A 27,455-nucleotide genomic window follows, 5' to 3' on the forward strand; every position below is an offset into this window, starting at 1 on the left:
TCAGTAAGGGGCACAATGGACATGATCTTCACTGCGCGGCAGATACAAGAGAAATGCAGGGAATAGCACCAACCCTTGTACATGGCCTTCCTTGACCTCAAAAAAGTCTTCGACACTATCAATTGTAAGGGACTATGGAGCGTCCTCCTCAGATTCGGCTGCCCTCAAAAGTTTGACATCATCCTCCGCCTGCTCCACGATGACATGCAAGCTGTGATCCTGACCAATTGATCCATTCGACATTCAGACCAGGGTCAAGCTGGGCTCTGTCATCGCACCAACACTCTTCTCAATCTTCCTTACTGCAATACTTCATCTCATCCTCAGCAAGCTCCCCGCTGGAGTGGAGCTAAAGCACAGGACAAATGGGAATCAGTTCAACCTCTGCTGCCTCCAGGCCAGATCTAAGGTCATCCCATACTCTGTCATTGAATTACAGTATGCAGATGATGCTTGCATCTGCGAACACTCGGAGGCCAAACTTCGCTAAGGCATACGAGTGCATGGGCCTTACGCTAAACATCCGTAAGACAAAGGTCCTTTACCAACCTGCCACCGCCACACAGCACTGCCCCCTGGTTATAAAGATCCACGACGAGGCCTTGGACAACATGGACCATTTTCCATACCTCGGGAGCCTACTGTCAACAAGAACAGATATTGACAATGAGGTCCAACATTGCCTTCAGTGTGCCAGCGCAGCCTTCAGTCACCTGAGGAAGAGAGTGTTTGAAGACCAGGACCTCAAATCCAGCACCAAGCTTACGGTTTACATGGGAATGGTGATACCCACCCATCTATATGGCTCAGAGAATGGACTATATACAGCAGACACCTCAAAATGCTAGAGAAGTACCAACAACGTTGCCTCCGCCAGATCCTGCAAATCCAAACGTCAGTATTCTCGCTCAGGCCAACATCCTCAGCATCGAAGCATTGACCACGCTCGATCAGCTCTGCTGGACAGGCCACATCGTCCACATGCCTGATATGAGATTCCCAAAAAAAGTGCTCTACTCGGAGCTCTGACATGGTAAGCGATCCCCAGGTGGGCAGCGGAAACACTTCAAGGACACACTCAAAGCCTCCCTGAAAAAATGTAGCATCCCCACTGACATCTGGGAATCCCTGGCCCAAGACCACCCAAAGTGGAGGAAAAGTATCCCGGAAGGCGCTGAACACCTCGAGTCTCTTCACTGAGAGCAAGCTGAAGCCAAGCGACAACAGCGGAACGAGCATGCGGCAACCCAGGCATCCCACCCACCCGTTCCTTCAACCACCATCTGCCCCACCTGTGACAGAAACTGTAGGATCCACATTGGACTCATCAGTCACCTGAGAACTAATTTTTAGTGTGGAAGCAAGTTATCCTCGACTCCGAGGGACTGCCTATGATGATGATGATTGGACAAGGATGAGGGTGAGTGTGAGGGGTGGCTAATGAGATGGGGATGTGATAAAATAGATAGAGAGGGATGGGTGGAGGTGCAAGGTAAGTTGGTGTGAGTAAGGATGTGCAGGAGTAGGGTAGGGAATGCAGAGTGATGGGGATGTGATGGATGGCACAGTTGGATGAGGTTGAATGTGGCTTTGCAGTAACGTTTCATGATCCACTGAGATCATTGAAAGGTTTGCGCCACTACAGCCAACTCCTCCTGACGACATCCCTGCTAGTGGCCTTCTGTGCAATGTGCAACCAGGCTGTGTTGATGTCCTGGGGAGGTCTCTTCCGCTCATTGGAAGGAAAGAGATTCTCCCTGTGTGCTGTGACTCCTTCCCATAAGCATCTGGAGGGAGTGATGGGAGAGCCTGGGTGCAGCCGCGCATTTCTGTGCAGTGCTTGTCAGTGTTTACAGCACCTCAATGTTGCAGATCACTGACAGAACAACTGTCAAAATGAATGTGGACATGGTCCCTTTAAGCAAACTGGCTGATGACGCGTCATCAGACCCGTTTCCTGTTAATTGGCCGGGAAACTCGCAGGGCGGGTTTAACAAGCCCCATAAATGGAAGATTATTTCAAGAGGGCGGGCTGCAGAGAGGAGCGGGGTCACCACATGCCAATGATGCCACCACCCACACCCAACTTGTCATGGGTGGCAAAATCGCAGCCATCACTTCCATTTTATTTTTTATCCTCTTTTCTCACACTGGAGTTTCAACAGTGGCCCTGAAAGTGATGAGAGCTTACTGCTCTGGTCTGGTCACAATGTAAAGGGTCAGGAGTTATATATTATAGGTAGCAGTTTTATGTTTTATCATAAATCATATATGCTCGTTTCCTAAAAGGTATTGGAATTAAGAGAATAAACCATGAAAAATTGATGGATTTTATGTGTTTTATAAAACTTGTCAACTATAAGTGAAGTTATTCTTTTTTACAATGCATGTTCACTGTGTGCTAGTTTACATTTGGTAATTTATGCGACTACCCACCCGCAGCTGGAATCTTCTTTTTCAAACCGTAAGGAATAGTGGTTATACATTTTGTAAGCCAATTAGGTGTCGGCCTTGGCTCAGTGGTAGCACTTTCGCTTCTGAGTCAGAGTTTGTGGGTCAAAGTCCCATTCGCACAAAATCTAGTGCCGCACTGTGCCATCTTTCAGAGGAGACGTCAAACTGAGGCGCCCTCTGCTCTCCCAGACATAAAAGGTCCCACGGCACTATTTCGAAGAAGAAGGCACTACTGTATTTCAGTTGATTATCACATTGCTGTTTGTGGGATCTTGTGCGCGCAAATTGCCTGCAGCTTTTTCTAGATTACAACAGTGACGACACTTCAAAAGTACTTGCCTGGCTTCGGGAAATGGGACACTTGCCTATTTGCACGGTGTAATTACCAGCAGACTGTCTGAGGCCTACTTAAACTGGGAATGCACCCCTTAACTACTGGAAGAAGGATCAAATTGTATAATGAGTCACAGAGCTGCCCCCAGTTTTTCTGATGCCTCCCAGGGCAAGACAGGATGTAATGTTCCTCAGAACCTGCAGGAACATACCCAGGAGAATATCCACCAAAGCCCCAAAGGCTGTTGACGTTGACCACTTTTATAAGGGCTTGGCTTCAGCGTCTCTGAATGTGGCCACATTCTTCAAAGTAGACTGCAAGGAGCTGATGCCATGCTAGATGACACCACAGAGGTTGAAAGTGGACTCCTCCAAACTTTCAGCCATGGTGCTGAATCTCCTTGTCAGGTCTTCCAATGCCTCGTATGACTGCTTGTGAAAGGCAAACAGTTTTCTGACAGGGTCAATGCCAGCAGCATCACTCCCAGAACCTGGGTTCAATGTAGAAAGAGGTGCAGTTACCTCACAAGACCACAGTGAGTACAGCTCTCCAGCTCTCTCAGCAACAGCTGACAGCACTTCTCTCACCCCCTTCCCCAGCACTGTCAACAATTCCCTTGCCACCATTACATCCTTCAACATGCAATTGCAAGGGAACCTTCTCTTTCTCATTCCAAACACACTCTCCTCTTCCTTTGCTTCTTTCACATAAGACTAACATTAGTCTCTGCTCACATCCCAGCACTTTTAAAACCAGCAACTCCTCCCAGGATTCATTTCAATACTTTACATTCCAAGCACTTGGCTTTCCATTCATCACCTCCCCATCTTAATTCTGTCTTGCTTCTTCTCCAGCTCTCCACAGATGCACTGTGTACAGAAACTCTACGTATCTCCACTTTCCTTTTCAACAGCCACCAGGGCAATTATTGTGTTTGACATTAAATTCATCATCATTTGGCACTTTGGTTTGCAGTGCAATTTTATAAGCACAGAAGAATTGGAAGCAGGAATAGGCCATACAGCCCTTCGAGCCTGCTCCACCATTCAATAAGATCATGGCTGATCGTCGACCTCAACTCCACTTTCCCACCCAATCCCCATATCCCTTGACTTCCCTCGCAGTGTGTATTGTCAGTATTGATGTAGAAGTTGGCAGAATGGTTTCCATGTTATTTAAAGGAGAATTGAAGGAGTGGTGAAGAATGTAACAAGGGTTGTTAATGCAGATGGGCTTTGTGTCAGTTTTCAGAGCAAAAGAAGAAGCTAGTCATGGAATCATTGAGCAATTAACTCATCCCTCTCAATGCATTGTGCTCACCCTCCTTCTTCTATTGCATCCTCGCCTTCGCCCTGGTCTTCCAATGAGAACTGCCACTGCTGCTGCTCCTCCTCCAAATGCTGGCCTCTCTGTCTGGCAAGGTTGTGCAGAATGATGCTGGACACACTTTGTTGGATACATTGTATGGAGTTGTCAAGACACCTGAATCTTTGTTTGAGGAGCCCTATATTGTGCTCCATTATGCTTCTGGCTGCCTCATGGCTTTCATTATACCTGTGGCATAGTAGGGTTGTGGAGGGGTGTCACAAGGCAGGTTTCTCTTGTCTCCCAGCAGTCAGCCTTCCATGTACCTGGAAGGGTTGAATACTGAGAGGACAGTTAAGTGTAGCAGGATAAAAGTGACAGCCAGCTGGGGGCCTTGCACGGACGTGTATTATCCTGTTTCAGTGGTCAGAGGCGAGCTGCACATTTATAGCATGGTGGTCCTTCGTATTTATGAAGGCTGCTGGCTGGTTCTGTGGAACCCTGATGACAGCATTTGTACAGTCTATGAATTCCTAGACACAAGGGAAGCCACCAACTGCTACAAATCACACATCTCTCCTGCTGATTGTTAACGTCAAAGGGGAAAATGATGAACAGGGTAGTCCTGGTGAACATAAGAACATAAGAAATAGGAGAAGGAGTAGGCCATACTGCCCTTCGAGCTTGCTCCGCCATTCAATAAGATCATGGCTGATCTTCTACCTCAACTTCATATTCCCACCTTATCCCCATATCCCTTGATTCCCATCTCCGTCGCATCTGTTCTGACAACACCACCTTCTATACTACTGCTTCCGATATTTCTTCCTTTTTCCTCAACCAAGGATTCCCTTCCACCATGGTTGACATAGGCCTTGAGCGTGTCCGTTCTATATCTGCAATTCAGGCCAGTCAGCCTAAACTCGGTGGTGGGAAAATTATTGGAAATCAAGGACAGTCAGCATGGATTTGGCAAGGGAAGGTCATGTCTGACAAACTTGATTGAATCTTTCGAGGAGGTAACCAGGAGGGTTGATGAGGGCAGTGCGTTTGATGTAGTGTATATGGATTTTAGCAAAGCTTTTGATAAGGTCCCACATGGCAGACTGGTCATGAAAGTAATAGCCCATGGGATCCAGGGAAAAGTGGCAAATTGGATCCAAAATTGGCTCAGAGGCAGGAAGCAAAGGGTAATGGTTGATGGGTGTTTTTGTGACTGGAAGGCTGTTTCCAGTGGGGTTCTGCAGGGCTCAGTGCTGGGTCCCTTGTTTTTAGTGATATATATCAATGTGATATATAAGTGTTGGGAGTATGATTAAGAAGTTTGCAGATGACACTAAAATAGGCTGTGTGGTTGATAATGAAGAAGAAAGCTGCAGACTGCAGGAAGATATCAATGTACTGGTCAGGTGGGCAGAACAGTAGCAAATGGAATTCAATCCAGATAAGTGTGAGGTAATGCATTTGGGGAGGTCTAACAAGGCAAGGGAATACACATTAAATGCTATGACACTGAAAAGTGTAGAGGTAGATAAGGTGATTAACAAGGCATATGGAATACTTGCCTTTATTAGTCGAGCCATGGAATACAAGAGCAAGGAGGTTACTCTTGAACTGTATAAAACATTGGTTAGGCCACAGCTGGAGTACTGTTTGCCGTTTTGGTCACCACATGACAGGAAAGATGTGATTGCACTGGAAAGTGTGCAGAGGAAATTTACAAGAATGTTGCTTGGACTAGAGAATTTTGGCTATGAGGAAAGATTGGAGATGCTGGGTCTGTTTTCTTTAGAATAGAGGAGGCTAAGGGGAGACCTGATTGAGGTGTATAAAATTATGAGGGGCCTGGATAGAGTGGATAGGAAGTTCCTGTTTCGCTTGGCAGAGGGATCAACAACCGGGGACATAGATTTAACGTAATTGGGGAGATGTTTAGAGGAGATATAAGGGGAAATTTCTTCACCCAGGGGGTGGTGGGGGTCTGGAACTCACTGCCTGAAAGGGTGATAGAGGCAGAAACCCTCACCACATTTAAAAGATACTTGGATGTGCACTTAAAGTGCCGTAACCTACAAGGGCTATGGACCAAGAGCTGGAAAGTGGGATTAGGCTGGATAACTCTTGGTCGGCCGGCACGGACACAATGGGATGAAATGCCCTCCTTCCATGCTGTAAATTTCTATTCTATTCTACTTCTGCTCTCACCCCTTGCCCTCCCTCCCAGAACCACAATAGGTTTCCCCTTGTCCTCACCTTTCACCTCACCAGCCTCCACGTTCAACGGATCAACTCCACCTCCAGCATGCAGCCACCACCAAACATATCTTCCCATCCCCTCTCATTTCAGCATTCAGAAGGAACTGCCCCGCAATCACCCCCAACACACCCTCCCCTTCCCATCTTATTAAATGGCGGAGCAGGCTCGAGGGGCTGTATGACCTACTCTTGCTCCTATTTCTTATGTTCTTATGTTCTTATGTTCCCATGGCATCTTCCCGTACATGCGCAGGAGTGGTGGTGGGCCGCCTTCTTGAGCCATTACGATCTGTGTATTGAAGGTGCTCCCACAATGCTTTTGTTAAGGAGATACAGGATTTTTACCCAGCAACAATGAAGGAATAAGTGAGGCAAAAATAATTTGAAAGAAGTGATATCTTAGCTAAAATTCTCCTGGTAGTCCAAAACAGCACAATGATGCTCAGATCTTATAATCCATGACCTGCAGGTGAGTACCCTTTTAAATAGTGCTTCCAGGGTCACTGAAAGACCGATCCCACTAGGTTTTGCAGGCAAGTTGAGCATTGTGAGGAACCTCTGCGATTTCATGTTAAAATCATGCCAGGATCCTAATGACATAGTTGAACCCCAATTTTCCTGTCTCTGGTGAGCGCCTCGGCTGATTTAAAAAACTGCATGGTTAAAATGTTGGTCAGCGGGAATGGAGCGGCAAGTACTATGCAGTGATTTTAACTGTCTGTACCGTTCCCACCTCAAGGTTGTGGTTTAAAATCGCCCCATGTCACTATTACTATATTTGTGTTCACCAGAAAGCACATTGAAAATAAGTGAAAAGTGACATTTTATTAGTCACTGAATAGATCATTCACCAATTGTACTGCATAAATAGAATAGAAACTTAGCATTAAATTGATACCTGTGGTAGTAACAGTACTGTATGGTTGTTGCAGTCTGAACATTTATTGTCTCTCTTTTTTATCTCTGCATGTCCTCTATCTAAGTAACATGCATGGACTGCATCTGAACCTGCCTCATCCAGCTGAGGCTAATATCAAGCAACGCCTACACTCTGCCTGTAGCCCACGCTTCCCTGTCTATCAGGGCGCTATTTCCATCTCTGCTGCTGAAAGTGTCACCATATCAAACAACTGAACATCTCTCACCATCCTTTTTCTTTTTCTTTCTCAATCTTGTTATATATTTTAATAGTTTATCGTACTTAATTATCTACATTTCTACTTTTGTAACCCATTAGTTCTGTAAATATAAGCATGCTTTGAAAATTTCACATTTAAAAGATAATAAAAAAAGACCTTATTTATCTCCCCTTTATTCTTTAACTCCTCAGTTGCCATTGCTCACGTCAGAATATGGATAATAAACATCGGCAGGATATTATGTAGTAGGATGCATCACAACCAAGTCCCCACGTGACTTTCATGCATGCACTTTGTTACAGCGGCCATCAATCACTAGTGTCCAAGAATGTAAAACCTGATTGTTTTCAACCAGAGTTGGGCTGCCTGAAAACCAACCCATTTTTAAAAAAACTGTAAATGTCTGGTTTTGAGAGGCTGGGCAGAGGAATTTCAGGAAAATATATGTCCTGTACTCGTCAGTCTAATGCGCATCTCAGGGGCAAAAATGTCAATTCACAACATTTGTTCTGGCACCAGAAAAAGTTTATGGGTTAGAAATTCTGTGGAACCCTTGCGGCCGCAGAAGTACAACGTCACCTTCCCCGCTTTGACCTGCAGCTGACCCTGTCCTAAATAATCAATGCAACAGAGCACCTGACCCATGGAGGCGACAGTGGAGTGGTACTCTGACGCTCCCAAAGGTAGAGTCCAAGGCCTGGATCGGGCCAAAGAAGGATACTGATACATTTTTTTGACACCCCTGAGGAAACAGCGGGGTGACTCAGTGACCAATCCTTCTCGAATCAATTACCATTCACTTCTTCCTTGCGGGGCCTTCGCATGGCCCAGAATGGGATACACATCTGCACACAGTGGACACAGGCCCCACTGGTAAATCTGAATACTTCATTCCTGGGGAATTCCTAGGAATGTCCTCAGGAATGCCTTCAAATTTGGCAGGAGGATGGGCACCCTGATGTAACATTAGAAAGGGGAAATAAAGTGCTCAAAGGATTGGGAGAGGCAGAGAGCTCTAAAGTAAGAAATACTAAGGTATTAAGTGGAGTGAAACTAATACAGGATGGCCTTAGAGAGGTTTACAGTGTATGTGTGTGAACAAACTAAGCATAGTGAACAAGGTATGTGCGCTGCAGGTATATATAGCCACATGGGAATATAATGTTGTGGGAATATAATGTTGTGGCAATAACTGAGACCTGGCTCAAAAAAGGGCAGGATTGGGTACTAAATATTCCTGATTATCAGGTGTTTAGGAAAGATAGGGAAGAGAAGATAGGAGGTGGTGTGGCAATATTGGTTAAGGAGAATGTTAGCGTGCTGGAGAGAGAGGATAGCCTGGAGGAGTCAAAGGCAGAATCTATATAGCTAGAGTTAAGAAATAATAGAGGTGCCATTACACTACTGGATATATTCTATACCCCACGAAATAGTGGGAAAGATATGAAGGAGCAATTTTGTAGAGAAATTACAGCGAGGTGCAAGAACTATAGAGTAGTAATAACGGAGGAGGGAATTTTAGAGTTAGCTGATGCGCTGTCAGTGAACATGAGGGAGGGAATGTTGCAGGTAGTTGACACACTGTTGCTCAAGATGAGGGAGGGCATGTCACAGGTAGCTGAGACACTGTCAGCGAACATGAGGGAGGGAATGTTGCAAGTAGTTGAGACACTGTCAGGGCACATGAGGGAGGTAATTTTGGAGTTAGCTGCTGCAATAAGGGGACATGCCCAGACCCTGCGCTCATTGACAGAATCAACTGCCACTCCCACTCCAATCCCCAGACCAGCTTCTGAAGAAGCCCAAGCCAGGCCTTCCACATTACTACCTGCCCCCCTCTCCCCATCAAGATGTGCACATTACCCAAGATGTTCAAAAGAATAAGCTTGGTACCAACCCGAGAAATGCTGCGCCACAGACTGCGGGCAGTGGTGGAGTCAACAAACCAAGCGCAGTGGGTGGTCTTAGAATAAGGTGGAGGAGAGATGGGTGTAGCCTTTCTTTGCTGCTGTAGTTGTTGTTGCTGTTATTATTGTTGTTACTGATGTAACAACAGTTCTCAAATTAAAAGTTTTTTGTAAGTTATGTAAAGTTACAAGTTTAAAAGTTAGTAAGTGATCTTAAAGTTTGTAAGTGATCTTAAGTGAAAACTCTAAAGTTTGATACAAGAATATGTTTATTAACATTAAGTACAAACAAATATTTGTTAAAATTTTGAATAAAATATATTTTAAGTTATAATTGAATCATTTACATTATTTGTTCCATTATTGATGCAACATTATTTGTTCGATTAATAACACAACTTTTGAAGTAAACAAGAATAATTCCATCATTTGTTCCAGTAACACAACATAACATTACGAAATAGGTCCAAACAGTAAACATGGTCCATGTGGAATAGTTGCAGCTGACCCTTCAGGCAGCAAAGCGTTCACGGATGAGCTGCTGGCGCAAGACTCGAGCAATCGTTAAAGGGGCATGACGGCCCGCCCTCCTTCGCCGTCGTGCTCCGGGTTCAGGTAGTTGCATGGCTTCCTCGTCCTTGTCCTCCTCCTTCTCCTCATCTGCATCTTCCTCATCATTATTATCAGCCACTCTCACCTCAGGTGGGTCTTCTACTACCATCTACTGCTGCCTTATGATGACTAAGTTATGCAGCATGCAGCACATAACAGTGAATTGACCGACAATCTCAGGGGAGTATAGCAAGTAACAGAGGAAGATAGATCCACTGTGATCAGGCTGAATTGGAGACTCGTGCCGAGGAGGCAGAAGTGTACGGGGTACACACATTCACCACGAAATGTCCACCAATCATGTTGAAATTTGAACTGAATGGAATTCCAGTATCCATGGAACTGGACACGGGCGCGAGTCAGTCCATAATGAGTAAAAAGGCCATCAACAGGCTGTGGTGCAACAAGGCACACAGGCCCAAGCTCAACCCCATGCAGGGAACATTAAGGTGGATTGCAAAAGTTTCTATAGATATGTAAAGAGAAAAAGGTTAGTAAAGACAAACGTAGGTCCCCTGCAGTCAGAATCAGGGGAAGTCATAACGGGGAACAAAGAAATGGCGGACCAATTGAACAAGTACTTTGGTTCGGTATTCACTGAGGAGGACACAAACAACCTTCCGGATATAAAAAGGGTCGGAGGGTCTAGTAAGGAGGAGGAACTGAGGGAAATCCTTATTAGTCGGGAAATTGTGTTGGGGAAATTGATGGGATTGAAGGCCGATAAATCCCCAGGGCCTGATGGACTGCATCCCAGAGTACTTAAGGAGGTGGCCTTGGAAATAGCGGATGCATTGACAGTCATTTTCCAACATTCCATTGACTCTGGATCAGTTCCTATGGAGTGGAGGGTAGCCAATGTAACCCCACTTTTTAAAAAAGGAGGGAGAGAGATAACAGGAAATTATAGACTGGTCAGCCTGACATCGGTAGTGGGTAAAATGATGGAATCAATTATTAAGGATGTCATAGCAGTGCATTTGGAAAGAGGTGATATGATAGGTCCAAGTCAGCATGGATTTGTGAAAGGGAAATCATGCTTGACAAATCTTCTGGAATTTTTTGAGGATGTTTCCAGTAGAGTGGACAAGGGAGAACCAGTTGATGTGGTATATTTGGACTTTCAGAAGGCTTTCGACAAGGTCCCACAAATGAGATTAATGTGCAAAGTTAAAGCACATGGGATTGGGGGTAGTGTGCTGACATGGATTGAGAACTGGTTGTCAGACAGGAAGCAAACAGTAGGAGTAAATGGGGACTTTTCAGAATGGTAGGCAGTGACTAGTGGGGTACCGCAAGGTTCTGTGCTGGGGCCTCAGCTGTTTACACTGTATATTAATGATTTAGACGAGAGGATTAAATGTAGTATCTCCAAATTTGCGGATGACACTAAGTTGGGTGGCAGTGTGAGCTGCGAGGAGGATGCTATGAGGCTGCAGAACGACTTGGATAGGTTAGGTGAGTGGGCAAATGCATGGCAGATGAAGTATAATGTGGATAAAAGTGAGGTTATCCACTTTTGTGGTAAAAACAGAGAGACAGACTATTATCTGAATGGTGACAGATTAGGAAAAGGGGAGGTACAACGAGACCTGGGTGTCATGGTACATCAGTCATTGAAGGTTGGCATGCAGGTACAGCAGGCGGTTAAGAAAGCAAATGGCATGTTGGCCTTCATAGCGAGGGGATTTGAGTACAGGGGCAGGGAGGTGTTGCTACAGTTGTACAGGGCCTTGGTGAGGCCACACCTGGAGTATTGTGTGCAGTTTTGGTCTCCTAACCTGAGGAAGGACATTCTTGCTATTGAGGGAGTGCAGCGAAGGTTCACCAGACTGATTCCCGGGATGGCGGGACTGACCTATCAAGAAAGACTGGATCAACTGGGCTTGTATTCACTGGAGTTCAGAAGAATGAGAGGGGACCTCATAGAAACGTTTAAAATTCTGATGGGGTTAGACAGGTTAGATGCAGGAAGAATGTTCCCAATGTTGGGGAAGTCCAGAACCAGGGGTCACATTCTAAGGATAAGGGGTAAACCATTTAGGACAGAGATGAGGAGGAATTTCTTCACCCAGAGAGTGGTGAACCTGTGGAATTCTCTACCACAGAAAGTTGTTGAGGCCAATTCACTAAATATATTCAAAAAGGAGTTAGATGAAGTCCTTACTACTAGGGGAATCAAGGGGTATGGTGAGAAAGCAGGAATGGGGTACTGAAGTTGCATGTTCAGCCATGAACTCATTGAATGGCGGTGCAGGCTAGAAGGGCCGAATGGCCTACTCCTGCACCTATTTTCTATGTATCTATGTATCTATGTACACCAAACTAAGGACTTACACCAAGGAACTAATCCCTGTAATTGGCAGTGCTGAAGTCAAAGTCTCCTACGATGGAGCAGTACATGAACTCCCGCTGTGGATCATGCCAGGGGATGGCCCCCCATTGTTTGGCAGAAGCTGGCTGGGAAAAATCTGCTGGAACTGGGACGACATCCGAGTGCTTTTGTCCATCGACGACGCCTCATGTGCCCAGGTTCTGAGCAGATTTCCATTGTTGTTTGAGCCAGGCATTGGAAGATTCTTGGGGGCAAAAGTGCAGCTCCATTTGGTTCTCGGTACATGAACCATCCACCACAAGGCACGGGCGGTACCATATATGATGTGTGAGAAAGTGGAAATTGAGCTGGACAGGCTGAAGCGAGAAAGCATCATCGCGCCCGTGGAATTCAACGAGTGGGCCAGTCCGATTGTCCCGGTACTTAAAGAGGACGGCACGGTCAGAATTTGTGGGGACTATAAAGTAACGATTAACCTTTTCTCGCTGCAGGACCAGTACCTGCTACCCAAGGCAGACGACCTATTTGTGACCCTGGCTGGAGGGAAGATGTTCACCAAGTTGGACCTGACCTCGGCCTCCATGACGCAGGAGCTGGAGGAGTCTTCGAAAGGCCTCACCTGCATCAACACGCACAAAGGTCGGTTTATCTATAACAGATGCCCGTTCGGGATTCGGTCGGCCGCAGCAATCTTCCAACGGAACATGGAGAGCCTGCTAAAGTTGGTTCCTTGCACCGTGGTTTTCCAGGACGACATACTGGTTACAGGTTGGGACATCATTGAGCACTTGAGGAATCTGGAAGAGGTTCTTAGTCGGTTGGATCACGTGGGACTCAGGTTGAAACGTTCGAAGTGTGTTTTCCTGGTGCCGGAAGTCGAATTCTTGGGAAGAAGAATCGCAGCAGACGGCATCAGACCCACCGACGCCAAGACGGAGGCCATCAAGAACGCGCCGAGACCATAGAATGTGACGGAGCTGCGGTCGTTCCTGGGACTCCTTAACTATTTTGGTAATTTCCTACCTGGGTTGAGCACCCTGCTCGAACCCCTACATGTGCTACTGCGCAAGGGAGACGATATGGGGGAATTCACAAGAGGCTGTATTTGAGAAAGCCAGAAGTCTGTTGTGTTCAAACAAACTGCTTGTCCTGTATAACCCTTGTAAACGATTAGTGCTAGCTTGCGAGGCATCGTCATATGGGGTCGGGTGTGTGTTACAACAGGCTGACGAATCGGGGATTTTACAACCGGTCGCTTATGCACCCAGGAATTTGTCCAAGGCCGAAAGGGCCTACAGCATGATTGAAGAAAAGGCTCTGGCGTGTGTTTACTGGGTAAAAAAAATGTATCAGTCCTTATTTGGCCTCAAGTTTGAGCTTGAAACTGACCACAAGCCACTCATATCGCTGTTCTGTGAGAGCAAAGGGATTAACACCAATGCTTCTGCCCGCATCCAAAGATGGCCGCTCACGTTGTCGGCATACAACTATGTAATCCACCACAGACCGGGCACAGAGAACTGCGCTGATGCTCTCAGTTGGCTACCGTTGCCCAACACCGGGATGGAAATGGCACAGCCTGCGGACTTGCTCATGATAATGGATGCATTCGAAAACGAAAAGTCACCTGTTACGGCCCGCCAGATTGGGACCTGGGCCAGCCAGGATTCTTTACTGTCCTTGGTTAAAAAAAACTGTGTCCTCCATGGGAACTGGTCCAGCATCCCAGCGGAGATGCAGGAGGTGATTAAGCCATTCCACAGGCGCAAAGACGAAATGTCCCTGCAGGCGGACTGTCTGTTGTGGGGTAATTGCGTGGTCTTGCCCAAGAAAGGCAGAGATACGTTCATTTGAGAACTGCACAGCACCCACCCAGGCATTGTAATGATGAAAGCCATAGCCAGATCCCATGTGTGGTGGCCCAGCATCGACTCAGTTTTAGAGTCATGTGTGCACCAGTGCAACACTTGCTCTCAGTTGAGCAATTCTCCCAGAGAGGCACCGCTAGGTTTGTGGTCGTGGCCCTCCAAACCGTGGTCTAGGATACACGTGGACTATGCAGGCCCATTTCGAGGCAAAATGTTCTTGATTGTTGTGGATGCTTACTCAAAATGGATTGAATGTGCAATAATGTCAGTAAGCACGTCCATGGCCACCATTGAAAGCCTACGAGCCATGTTTGCCATGCACGGCCTGCCTGATGTCCTAGTCAGCGACAATGGGCCGTGTTTCACCAGTGCTGAATTCAAGGAATTCATGACCCGCAATGGGATCAAGTACGTCACATCTGCCCCGTTCAAGCCCGCATCCAATTGCCAGGCAGAACGGGCAGTTCAGACCGTCAAACAAAGCTTGAATCACGTGTTGGAAGGCTCCCTGCAGACCCGACTGTCCCGAGTGCTGCTCAGCTACCGCACCAGACCCCACTCACTCACTGGGGTTCCCCCAGCCGAGCTGCTCATGAAAAGAGCACTCAAAACAAGGCTCTCTCTTGTCCACCTTGATTTCCATGATCACGTGGAGGGCGGGCGGCATCAACAAAGTGTGTACCATGACCGCGCAAATTTGTCATGCGATATTGAGGTCAACTGTTGTGTATCTCTAAAGCATGCACTCCCATGTTCTGCCACCAGGGAGCTCATCCCCTGAAGTCCCAAGAGATTCCAGCATCCCTTGGGAGCACTGTATATAAGCCAGCCCCTAAGGTCTGTTCCTCACTCTGGAGTGTCTTATTAAAGACTGAGGTCACTGTTACTTTAACCTCCTTGTGTGCAGCCTCATCTGTGTTAGGAACACAATAACTGGCGACGAGAATAAGAATCCAACGGAAAGATGCAGCAAACTCTGGGCATCCTGGAGATGTTCTCAGAGGGTGAGGACTGGGAAGCCTATGTCGAACGGCTAGACCAGTACTTTGTAGCCAACGAGCTGGACGGAGAAGGAAGCGCTGCAAAAAGGAAAGCTGTCCTCCTCACAATCTGCGGGGCACCGACCTACAGCCTCATGAAGAATCTTCTGGCCCCAGTGAAATCCACAGATAAGTCGTATGAGGAGCTGTGTACACTGGTTCGGGAGCATCTTGTCCCGAGGGAGAGCGTGCTGATGGCGAGGTATCGGTTCTACATGTGCCAGCGATCTGAAGGTCAGGAAGTGGCGAGCTACGTCGCCGACCTAAGGCGACTTGCAGGACAATATGAGTTTGATGGCTACCTGGAGCAAATGCTCAGAGATTTTTTTGTACTGGGCATTGGCCACGAGACCATCCTATGAAAACATTGGACTGTAGAGACACCGACCCTCAGTAAGGCCATTGCGATAGCACAGGCGTTTATGTCCACCAGTGATAACACCAAACAAATCTCTCAGCACACAAGTGCTAGCAATGTTCATAAATTAACTGGAACTGTGTTTGCGAGCAGAAATGTACAGGGCAGAACCCACGAGTCTGCAACTGCCAGCAGGCCTCAGGTGACCCAGATGACTCAGATTTCTCAACAAAGGATGAATGCAGGGCAATTCACACCTTGTTGGTGTTGTGGAGGCTTCCATTCAGCCGATTCATGCTGCTTCAAAGGGTATGGTTGCAAGAGCTGTGGAACAATGAGGCATCTCCAACGAGCTTGCAGACGAGCTGCAAGCTCTGCAAAAACTGCTAACCACCACGTGGCAGAGGAAGATCGGTCCATGGTGGATCAAAGCAATTTTGAGCCTCAGAGAGAGGAGGCAGATGCTGAAGTACACGGGGTGCACACATTTTCGACAAAATGTCCACCTATAATGCTAAACGTAAAATTGAATGGCTTACCCGTTGCCATGGAACTGGACACTGGCGTGAGCCAATTCATCATGCGTAAAAAGATGTTTGAGAGACTGTGGTGCAACAAGGCATTCAGACCAGCCCTGAGCCCCATCAACACAAAATTGAGAACGTACACCAAAGAGCTTATCACTGTCCTGGGCAGCGCCATGGTCAAGGTCATCTACGAGGGCACGGTGCACGAACTGCCACTCTGGATTGTCCTGGGCGATGGCCCCACACTGCTTAGAAGGAGCTGGCTGGGAAAAATCCGCTGGAACTGGGATGACATCCGAGTGCTATCACATGTCGATGAGGCCTCATGTACCCAGGTTCTTAACAAATTTCCTTCCCTTTTTGAGCCAGGCATTGGAAACTTTTCCGGGGCGAAGGTGCGGATCCACTTGGTCCCAGAGGCACGACCCATTCACCACAAGGCGCAAGCGGTACCTCACATGATGAGGGAGAGAGTGGAAATCGAACTGGACAGGCTGCAACGCGAGGGCATCATCTCTCCAGTGGAATTCTATGAGTGGGCCAGCCCGATTGTTCCACTACTCAAAAGTGATGGCAAGTCAGGATTTGCGGCGATTATAAAGTAACTATTAATCAATTCTCGCTACAGGACCAATACCGCTACCTAAGGCAGACGACCTATTTGCGACACTGGCAGGAGGCAAGACATTCACCAAGCTCGAACTGACTGCGACCTACATGACGCAGGAGCTGGAGGAGTCTTTGAAGGGACTCACCTGCATCAACACGCACAAGGGACTGTTGATTTACAACAGATGCCCTTTGGAAATCGATCGGCTGCAGCGATCTTCCAGAGAAACATGGAGAGCCTACACAAGTCGGTACCACACACGGTGGTCTTTCAGGATGACATATTGGTCACGGGTCGGGACACCGCCGAGCATCTACAAAACCTGGAGGAGGTCCTCCAGCGACTGGATTGCGTAGGGCTGCGGCTGAAGAGGTCGAAATGTGTCGTCATGGCAACAGAAATGGAGTTTTTGGGGAGAAAGATCACGGCGGATGGCATTCGGCCCATAGACGCTAAGACAGAGGATATCAGGAACGCGCCCAGGCCACAGAACGTCACGGAACTGCGGTCGTTCCTGGGACTCCTCAACTGTTTTGGTAACTTCGTACCGTGGTTAAGCACCTTTTTAGAGCCCCTACATGTGTTATTGCGCAAAAGTGAGAACTGGGTATGGGGGAAAAACCAAGTAATTGCTTTTGAGAAAGCCAGAAACATTTTATGCTCCAACAAGCTGCTTGTATTGTATAACCCGTGTAAAAGACTTGTACGAGCATGTGACGCGTCGTCTACGGAGTCGGGTGTGTATTACAACAAGCTAATGTTGCGGGGAAGTTGCAACCTGTCGCCTATGCTTCCAGGAGCTTGTCTAAGGCCGAGAGGACCTACAGCATGATTGAGAAAGAGGCATTAGCGTGTGTGTTCGGGGTAAAAAAAATGCATCAGTACCTGATTGATCTCAAATTTGAGCTGGAAACCGATCACAAGCCCCTCACATTCCTGTTCACTGAAAACAAGGGATAAATACTAATGCCTCAGCCTGCATACAAAGGTGGGCACTCGTGCTATCCGCGTATAACTATACCATCCACCACAGGCCAGGCACCGAGAACTGTGCGGATGCTCTTAGTCGGCTATCATTGCCCACCACGGGGGTGGAAATGACGCAGCCTGCAAACTTGTTGATTGTGACGCAGCCCGCAGACTTGTTGATGGTCATGGAAGCGTTTGAAAATGATAAATCACCTGTCACGGCCTGTCAGATTAGGACTTGGACCAGCCAAGATCCTCTGCTGTCCCTAGCATGGGAGCTGGGCCAGCATCCCCATTGAAATGCAAAAGCCAATCAAGCCGTTCCAGCGATGAAAGGACGAGCTGTCCATTCAGGCAGACTGCCAGTTGTGTGGTAACTGCGTAGTGCTACCAAAAAAGTGCAGTGAGACATTCATCTCGGATCTCCACAGCACACACCCAGGCATAGTAATGATGAAAGCGATAGCCAGATCCCACGTGTGGTGGCCTGGCATCGACTCTGACTTCGAGTCCTGTGTACGGCAATGCAGCGTATGTGCTCAGTTGAGCAACGCGCCCAGAGAGGCACCACTAAGTTTGTGGTCCTGGCCTTCCAGACCATGGTCGAGGATCCATGTTGACTATGCGGCCCCGTTTCTTGGTAAAATGTACCTGGTGGTGGTGGATGCTTTTTCAAAATGGATTGAATGTGAAATTATGTCGGGAAGCACCACCACCGCCACCATTGAAAGCCTGAGGGCCATGTTTGCCACCCACGGCCTGCCTGACATACTGGTCAGTGACAACTGGCCACGTTTCACCAGTGCCGAATTTAAAGAATTCATGAACCACAATGGGATCAAACATGTCACCTCGGCCCCGTTTAAACCAGCCTTCAATGGGCAGGCAGAGCGGGCAGTACAAACCATCAAACAGAGCCTTAAGAACATAAGAACATAAGAATTAGGAACAGGAGTAGGCCATCTAGCCCCTCGAGCCTGCTCCGCCATTCAAAAAGATCATGGCTGATCTGGCCGTGGACTCAGCTCCACTTACCCGCCCGCTCCCCATAATCCTTAATTCCCTTATTGGTTAAAAATCTATCTATCTGTGATTTGAATACATTCAATGAGCTAGCCTCAACTGCTTCCTTGGGCAGAGAATTCCACAGATTCACAACCCTCTGGGAGAAGAAATTCCTTCTCAACCCGGTTTTAAATTGGCCCCCCCGTATTTTGAGGCTGTGCCCCCTAGTTCTAGTCTCCCCGACCAGTGGAAACAACCTCTCTGCCTCTATCTTGTGTATCCCTTTCATTATTTTAAATGTTTCTATAAGATCACCCCTCATCCTTCTGAACTCCAACGAGTAAAGAACCAGTCTACTCAATCTATCATCATAAGGTAACCCCCTCTTCTCCGGAATCAGCCTAGTGAATCGTCTCTGTACCCCCTCCAAGGCTAGTATATCCTTCTTTAAGTAAGGTGACCAAAACTGCACGCAGTACTCCAGGTGCGGCCTCACCAATACCCTGTACAGTTGCAGCAGGACCTCCCTGCTTTTGTACTCCATCCCTCTCGCAATGAAGGCCAACATTCCATTCGCCTTCCTGATTACCTGCTGCACCTGCAAACTAACTTTTTGGGATTCATGCACAAGGATCTAAAAGAGTTTCATGCACAAGGACCCCCAGGTCCCTCTGCACCGCAGCATGTTGTAATTTCTCCCCATTCAAATAATATTCCCTTTGACTTTTTTTTTCCAAGTTGGATGACCTCACATTTTCCGACATTGTATTCCATCTGCCAAACTTTAGCCCATTCGCTTAAACTATCTAAATCTCTTTGCAGCCTCTCTGTGTCCTCTACACAACCCACTTTCCCACTAATCTTAGTGTCATCTGCAAATTTTGTTACACTACACTCTGTCCCCTCTTCCAGGTCATCTATGTATATTGTAAACAATTGGGGTCCCAGCACCGATCCCTGTGGCACACCACTAACCACCGATTTCCAACCCGAAAAGGACCCATTTATCCCGACTCTATGCTTTCTGTTAGCCAGCCAATTCTCGATCCATGCTAATATATTTCCTCTGACTCCGCGTACCTCTATCTTCTGCAGTAATCTTTTGTGTGGCACCTTATCGAATGCCTTTTGGAAATCTAAATACACCACATCCATCGGTACACCTCTATCTACCATGCTCGTTATATCCTCAAATAATTCCAGTAAATTAGTTAAACATGATTTCCCCTTCATGAATCCATGTTACGGCTGCTTGATTGCACTATTCCTATCTAGATGTCCCGCTATTTCTTCCTTAATGATAGCTTCAAGCATTTTCCTCACTACAGATGTTAAACTAACCGGCCTATAGTTACCTGTCTTTTGTCTGCCCCCTTTTTTAAACAGAGGCGTTACATTAGCTGCTTTCCAATCCGCTGGTACCTCCCCAGAGTCCAGAGAATTTTGGTAGATTATAATGAATGCATCTGCTATAACTTCCGCCATCTCTTTTAATACCCTGTGATGCATTTCATCAGGACCAGGGGACTTGTCCACCATGAGTCCCAGTAGCCTGTCCAGCACTACCTCCCTAGTGATAGTGATTGTCTCAAGGTCCTCCCTTCCCACATTCCCGTGACCAGCAATTTTTGGCATGATTTTTGTGTCTTCCACTGTGAAGACCGAAGCAAAATAATTGTTTAAGGTCTCAGACATTTCCACACTTCCCATTATTAAATCCCCCTTCTCATCTTCTAAGGGACCAACATTTACTTTAGTCACTCTCTTCCGTTTTATATATCGGTAAAAGCTTTTACTATCTGTTTTTATGTTTTACTTTCGTAATCTATCTTTCCTTTCTTTATTGCTTTCTTAGTCATTCTTTGCTGTCGTTTAAAATTTTCCTTATCTTCTAGTTTCCCGCTAGCCTTGGCCACCTTATACGCATTGGTTTTTAATTTGATACTCTCCTTTATTTCCTTGGTATCGACGGCTGGTTATCCCTTCTCATCCGCCCTTCTTTTTCACTGGAATATATTTTTGTTGAGCACAATGAAAGAGCTCCTTAAAAGTCCTCCACTGTTCCTCAATTGTGCCACCGTTTAGTCTGTGTTTCCAGTCTACTTTAGCCAACTCTGTCCTCATCCCACTGTAGTCCCCTTTGTTTCAGCATAGTACGCTCGTTTGAGACACTACTTCCTCACCCTCAATCTGTATTACAAATTCAACCATACTGTGATCACTCATTCCAAGAGGATCTTTTACTAGGAGATCGTTTATTATTCCTGTCTCATTACACAGGACCAGATCTAAGATAGCTTGCTCCTTTGTCGGTTCTGTAACTGTTCTAAGAAACAATTCAGTATGCATTCTATGAATTCCTCCTCCAGGCTACCCCGTGCGATTTGATTTGACCAATCAATATGTAGGTTAAAATCCCCCATGATTACTGCCTTTCCTTTTTCACATGCCTCTATTATTCCCTTGATTATTGTCCGCCCCACCATGAAGTTATTATTTGGGGGCCTATAAACTATGCCCACCAGTGACTTTTTCCTCTTGCTATCTCTAATCTCCACCCAAAATGATTCAACATTTTGTTCATTAGAGCCGATATCGTCTCTCACAACTGCCCTGATATCATCCTTTATTAACAGAGCTATCCCACCTCCTTTCCCTTCTTGTCTATCCTTCCGAATTGTCAGATACCCCTGTATGTTTAATTCCCAGTCTTGGCAACCCTGCAACCACGTTTCTGTAATGGCCATCAAATCATACCCATTTGTAATGATTTGTGCCGTCAACTCATTTACTTTATTTCGAATGCTGCGTGCGTTTTAATATTAGTTTTTAAACCATGATTTTTAGTTTTGACCCCTCCTGCAGCCCCTTTATATTCATACATATTGTCCCTTCCTATCACCTTGTGGTTTACACTTACCCCAGTGCTACTCTGCTCTGTTGCCTCCTGGCTTTTGCATTCTTTCTTGGGGTCCTGTTCATCTGCGCTCTCACCCACTCTAACTCGCTCAGAGCCCTCTCCTGGGTTCCGAATATTCCTCGCATTGAGGCACCGAGCTTTCGGGCTTGCCTTTTTATTACACTTTGACCCTTTAGAATTTTGCTGTACATTGGCCCTTTTTGTTTTTTGCCTTGGGTTTCTCTGCCCTCCACTTTTACTCATCTCCTTTCTCTCTTTTGCTTCTGTCTCCATTTTGTTTCCCTCTGTCTCCCTGCATTGGTTCCCATCCCCCTGCCATATTAGTTTAACTCCTCCCCAACAGCACTAGCAAACACTCCCCCTTGGACATTGGTTCTGGTCCTGCCCAGGTGCAGAGCGTCTGGTTTGTACTGGTCTCATCTCCCCCAGAACCGGTTTCAATGCCCCAGGAATTTGAATCCCTCCCTGCTGCACCACTGCTCAACCCACGTATTCATCTGCGCTATCCTGCGATTCCTACTCTGACTAGCACGTGGCACTGGTAGCAATCCTGAGATTACTACTTTTGAGGTCTTACTTTTTAATTTAGCTCCTAGCTCCTTAAATTCATCTCGTAGGACCTCATCCCTTTTTTTTTACCTATGTCGTTGGTACCAATGTGCACCACGACAACTAGCTGTTCTCCCTCCCTTTTCAGAATGTCCTGCACCCGCTCCGAGACATCCTTGACCCTTGCACCAGGGAGTCAACATATCATCCTGGAGTCTCAGTTGCAGCCGCAGAAACACCTATCTATTCCCCTTACAATTGAATCCCCTATCACTATCGCTCTCCCACTCTTTTTCCTGCCCTCCTGTGCAACAGAGCTAGCCACGGTACGATGAAATTGACTGCTGCTGCCCTCCCCTGATGAGTCATCCCCCTCAACAGTACTTAAAGTGGCGTATCTGTTTTGCAGGGGGATGACCGCAGGGGACCCCTGCACTACCTTCCTTGCACTGCTCTTCCTGCTGGTCTTCCATTCCCTAGCTGGCTGTGGAGCCTTCTCCTCCGGTAAGACCAACTCGCTACATGTGCTACTCACGTCATTCTCAGCATCGTGGTTGCTCCAGAGTAAATCCACCCTCAGCTCCAAATCCGCAACGCGGTCCATCAGGAGCTGGAGGCGGATACACTTCCCACACACTTAGTCGTCAGGGACACCGGAAGTGTCCCTGAGTTCCCACATGGTACAGGAGGAGCATATCACGTGACCGAGCTCTCCTGCCATGACTTAACCCTTAGATACACTTAATTTGGCGACAACAATGTTAACAGGTTACTTACTGATATAAAAAAGAAAAAGACAACAATGTCAACGGCTTACTTACTGATATAAAAAAGAAAAGAAAAGCTATCACCAATCACTTACCCCTTTGGCTGTGACGTCACCTTTTGATTTCTTTCTACTTCTTTTTTGCTTTTTCTCCCGGCTGCAGCTGCACCAGCTGGGCCTTTATAGGCCTCACTCACGCTGCTCCCGGACTCGCACTGCTCGAACTGCCGCTCATCCTCCGACGTTGGGCCTTTATAGGCCTCTCCACACACCCCGGATTCACGCTGCTCGAGTCACAGAAGGCTCACTCCAAACCCGCCTGTCCCGAGTACTGCTCAGCTACCGCACGAGACCCCACTCACTCACAGGGGTGCCCCCGGCTGAGCTACTCAAGAATAGGACACTTAAAACCAGACTCTCACTGGTTCACCCCAACCTGCATGATCAGGTAGAGAGCAGGTGGCAGCAACAAAATGTAAACGATGGTCGCGCCACTGTGTCACGGGAAATTGATCTGAATGACCCTGTGTATGGTCCCAAGTGGATTGCGGGCACAGTGATAGCTAAAGAAGGGAGTAGGGTGTTTGTAGTCAAACTAGACAATGGACAAATTTTCAGAAAGCACCTGGACCAAACGAGGCTGCGGTTCACAGACTGCCCTGAACAACCCACAGCAGACACCACCTTTTTTGAGCCCACAACACACACCCAAAGGATCAACGACACCACGCCGGACCAGAAAATCGAACCCATCACACCCAACAGCCCAGCAAAGCCAGGCTCACCTAGCAACCCTACAGGACCAACAACACGCCAGCCCAGCGAGGGCAAAGCCAACACACCAGAACAGACATTTGTACCGAGGCAGTCCACCAGGGAAAGAAAGGCTCCCGACCGCCTCACCTTGTAAATAGTTTTCACTTTGACGTTGGGGCGGGAGTGATGTTGTGTATCTGTAAAGCATGCACTCCCATGTTCCACCACCAGGGAGCTCATCCCCTGAATTCTCAATGGATCCCAGCATCCCTTGGGAGCACTCTATGTAAGCTGGCCCCTAAGGCCTGTTCCTCACTCTGGAGTGTCTTATTAAAGACTGAGGTCACTGTTACTTTAACCTCCCTGTGTGCAGCCTCATCTGTGTTAGGAACACAATATCAATGACCCTGTCTTTGTATTCAATTATGGACATGGTCCCAAATGGCTCGCTGGCACAGTCATAGCCAAAGAGGGGAGTAGGGTGTTTCAGGTCAAATTGGCCAATGGACTAACGTGCGGAAAACAATTGGACCAAATCAAATTGCGGTTTACCAACAGCTACGAACAACCCAAAGAAGACACCACCAACTTTGACCCTCCAACCCACACACAAGTGGCAACCAACATCCTGGTTGACCATGAAGCCAAACTCACCATCCCCAGCAGCCCGGCAAACCCGGCTGCCCAGCAGCCCAGTGAAGAACTAACCAACTCACCCAGATCCACATTTGTACTGAGACGATCGGCAAGGGAACAAAAAGCCCCAGATCATCTCATGTTGTAAATAAGTGTACTATTAACTTCACAAAGGAGTGATGTTATGTATTTAATCCCTTGCAATTTGTATCACACCACCACCAGAGGATCCACCTGTTAGAGTCTCAAGGGATTCCAGCATCACTTGGGAGCACTGGATATAAGCAGGCCACCCACGAGGTACCTGCACTCTGGGGTCTTATTAAAGGAGCTAAGGTCACACTTGCTCATTGTTCACAGTACTCAGTTTCATCCTTTATTCTGAGTGTATCAGTAATAGTGTAAAGGGCAGAGAAGGGGAAGAATTTCTGAAGTGTGATCAGGAGAACTTTCTTGATCAGTATGTTTACGGCCCGACGAGGGAGGAGGCATTGCTGGATCTGGTTCTGGGAATGAGGTAGGTCAAATGCAGCAAGTGTCAGTTGGTGAACATTTAGGGAACAGTGATCATAGTATCATAAGGTTTAGATTAGCTATGGAAAAAGACAGGGAGCAATCTAGAGTAAAAATGTTTCACCGGGGGAAGGCCAATTTTAGTGGGATGAGAACAGATCTGACCCGGCTAAACTGGAATTAAAGATGGGCAGGCAAAACTATAATGGAACAATGAGCTGCCTTTAAAGAGGAAATAGTTCAGGTACAGTTGAGGTACATTCCCACTAAGGGGAATGGTAGGGCAACTAAAGTCAAGGCTCCCTGTCGAATGAGATAGAGAGGGGAAAAATTCAAACGACTTTTCAACTGGGCATGGCACAGCTATGGACTCCTGCTGTTATGTATGTAAACATTATAACTGTGTAAGATTTGCCACCAGTGGGCGCACCTGTTGGAGACCCAAGGGTCACCTGCACACCTCATGCAAGCGAGTATAAAAGGTTGTCTGCCATACTGCTTTGGCACGCTGGAGTTTTATTAAGGTCACATCAGTTTAAGCCTACAGTGCTCAGTCTTGTGGAGTTATTCTAAATGTAACAATTGGCAACGAGTAACAGATCACAAACTTTCACACGGTTAGGGCTGCCATTGTTATTCTTGAGCGATTTGTGGAGGGTGATGATTGGGAAGCCTTCGTTGAACGTCTCGACGAATACTTCATGGCCAACGAGCTGGATGCGGACGATAAAGCAATCAGGAGCAGGGCGATTCTCCTCACCATTTGTGGGTCTACAACATACTGCCTCATTAAGCATCTGCTAGTACTGACGAAACCAACGGAAAAGACATATGCAGAGTTGTGTATGTTGGTTCGGGAACACCTCACGCTGTAGGAGAGCATTTTAATGGCGAGGTATCGCTTCTATACGCACCATTGCTCCGAGGACCAGGACATAGCGAGATATGTCGCCGACCTAAGACGCCTTGCGGGACCTTGTGATTTTGCTGGATTTTTGGGGGAAATGCTGCGGGACTTTTTCGTGCTTGGAATCGGCCACGAGGTCATTCTTCGCAAGCTGCTGTCTGCTGAATCCCCAGACCTGAACAAGGCCATCACGATAGCCCTGGCTTTCATGTCCACAAACGATAATACTAAACTGATATCTTCTCAGCATCGAAGCTCACCAGCAAGTACTATGCATAAAATAACACCGTTGACAGGCAGAACTATACATGACAGGGCCTACACATCTGCAGCTACAAGACCTAGGATGACTCAGAGTCCGCCGTGGGGCGTGAATGCGAATCCATTAACATCATGTTGGTGCTGGGGGGCTAATCATAGAGCCCATCAATGTCGATTCAAGCACTACATGTGCAAAGGCTGTGAAACAATGGGGCACCTCCAGTGAATGTGCAAACATGCTGCGACTCACCACGTGGCAGAGTCGGCAGAAGATGGTCGATCCGAAGCGGATCACGTAGAACGAGTAAGAGAGGCAACTCAACCCGAGGCTGAGGAAGAAGTGTATGGGGTGCACACCTTCACCACCAAGAGCCATCCTATAATGCTGAAAGTCAAATTAAATGGCATTCCAGTTTTCATGGAGTTGGACACAGGGGTGAGTCAGTCAATTATGAGCCAGAAGGCTTTTGAGAAACTATGGGGCTACAAGGCACAATGGCCCAAACTGAGCCCGATTTATACAAAGCTGTGCACTTACACCAAAGAGCTCATACCAGTCATTGGCAGTGCGGCAGTGAAGGTATCGTATGATGGAGCTGTGCATAACTTATCACTGTGGATTGTACCAGGCGATGGCCCAACACTGTTCGGCAGAAGCTGGCCAGGAAAGATTCGATGGAACTGGGATGACATCAAAGCACTATCTTCGGTGGATGACGCCTCATGCGCTCAAGTGCTCATGGTCCTAAATGGGTTGCTAGCACTGTCTTGGCCAAGGAGGGGAAGAGACTGTCTATTGTCAAACTATGTAATGGACAAACGTGCAGAAAGCATTTGGATCAGACCAAACTGCGATTCACTGACAATCAGGAACAACTTGAAGAGAACCACCATCATCGATCCACCAACACACAACCAACCAGCAATCGACCTCGCCGTCAATCAAGAGGATGAACCCACCATGCCCAACAGTCTGGTCAGACTAGTCGCGTTGCAGTGCAGCAAAGGCCCGACCAACTCACCCACGCCAGGGTTCGAACTCAGGTATTCAACCAGGGAGCGAAGGGCCCCGGACTGCCTCAACTTGTAAATAACTTGTATCAAAGACTTTGAGGGGGAGTGATGTTATGTATGTAAACATTAGAACTGTGTAAGACTTGCCACCAAAGGGCGCACCTGTTGGAGGCCCAAGGGTCACCTGCACACCTCATGAAAGTGAGAATAAAAGGTTGTCTGCCATGCTGCTTTGGCACTCTGGAGTTTTATTGAAGAGACTAAGGTCACATCAGTTTAAGACTACAGTACTCAGTCTTGTGGAGTTATTCTAAACGTAACACCTGCGAAATCCCATGGGAGTTTAGTGGCAGCAGTAATTGGTAGCGCCGAGCTTCACTGCACCGGCGATGACAGCGTCATTACTGTGCGCAG

The sequence above is a fragment of the Pristiophorus japonicus genome, chromosome 2, assembly GCF_044704955.1.
Source record: "Pristiophorus japonicus isolate sPriJap1 chromosome 2, sPriJap1.hap1, whole genome shotgun sequence".
In the NCBI taxonomy this organism is placed as follows: domain Eukaryota; kingdom Metazoa; phylum Chordata; class Chondrichthyes; family Pristiophoridae; genus Pristiophorus; species Pristiophorus japonicus.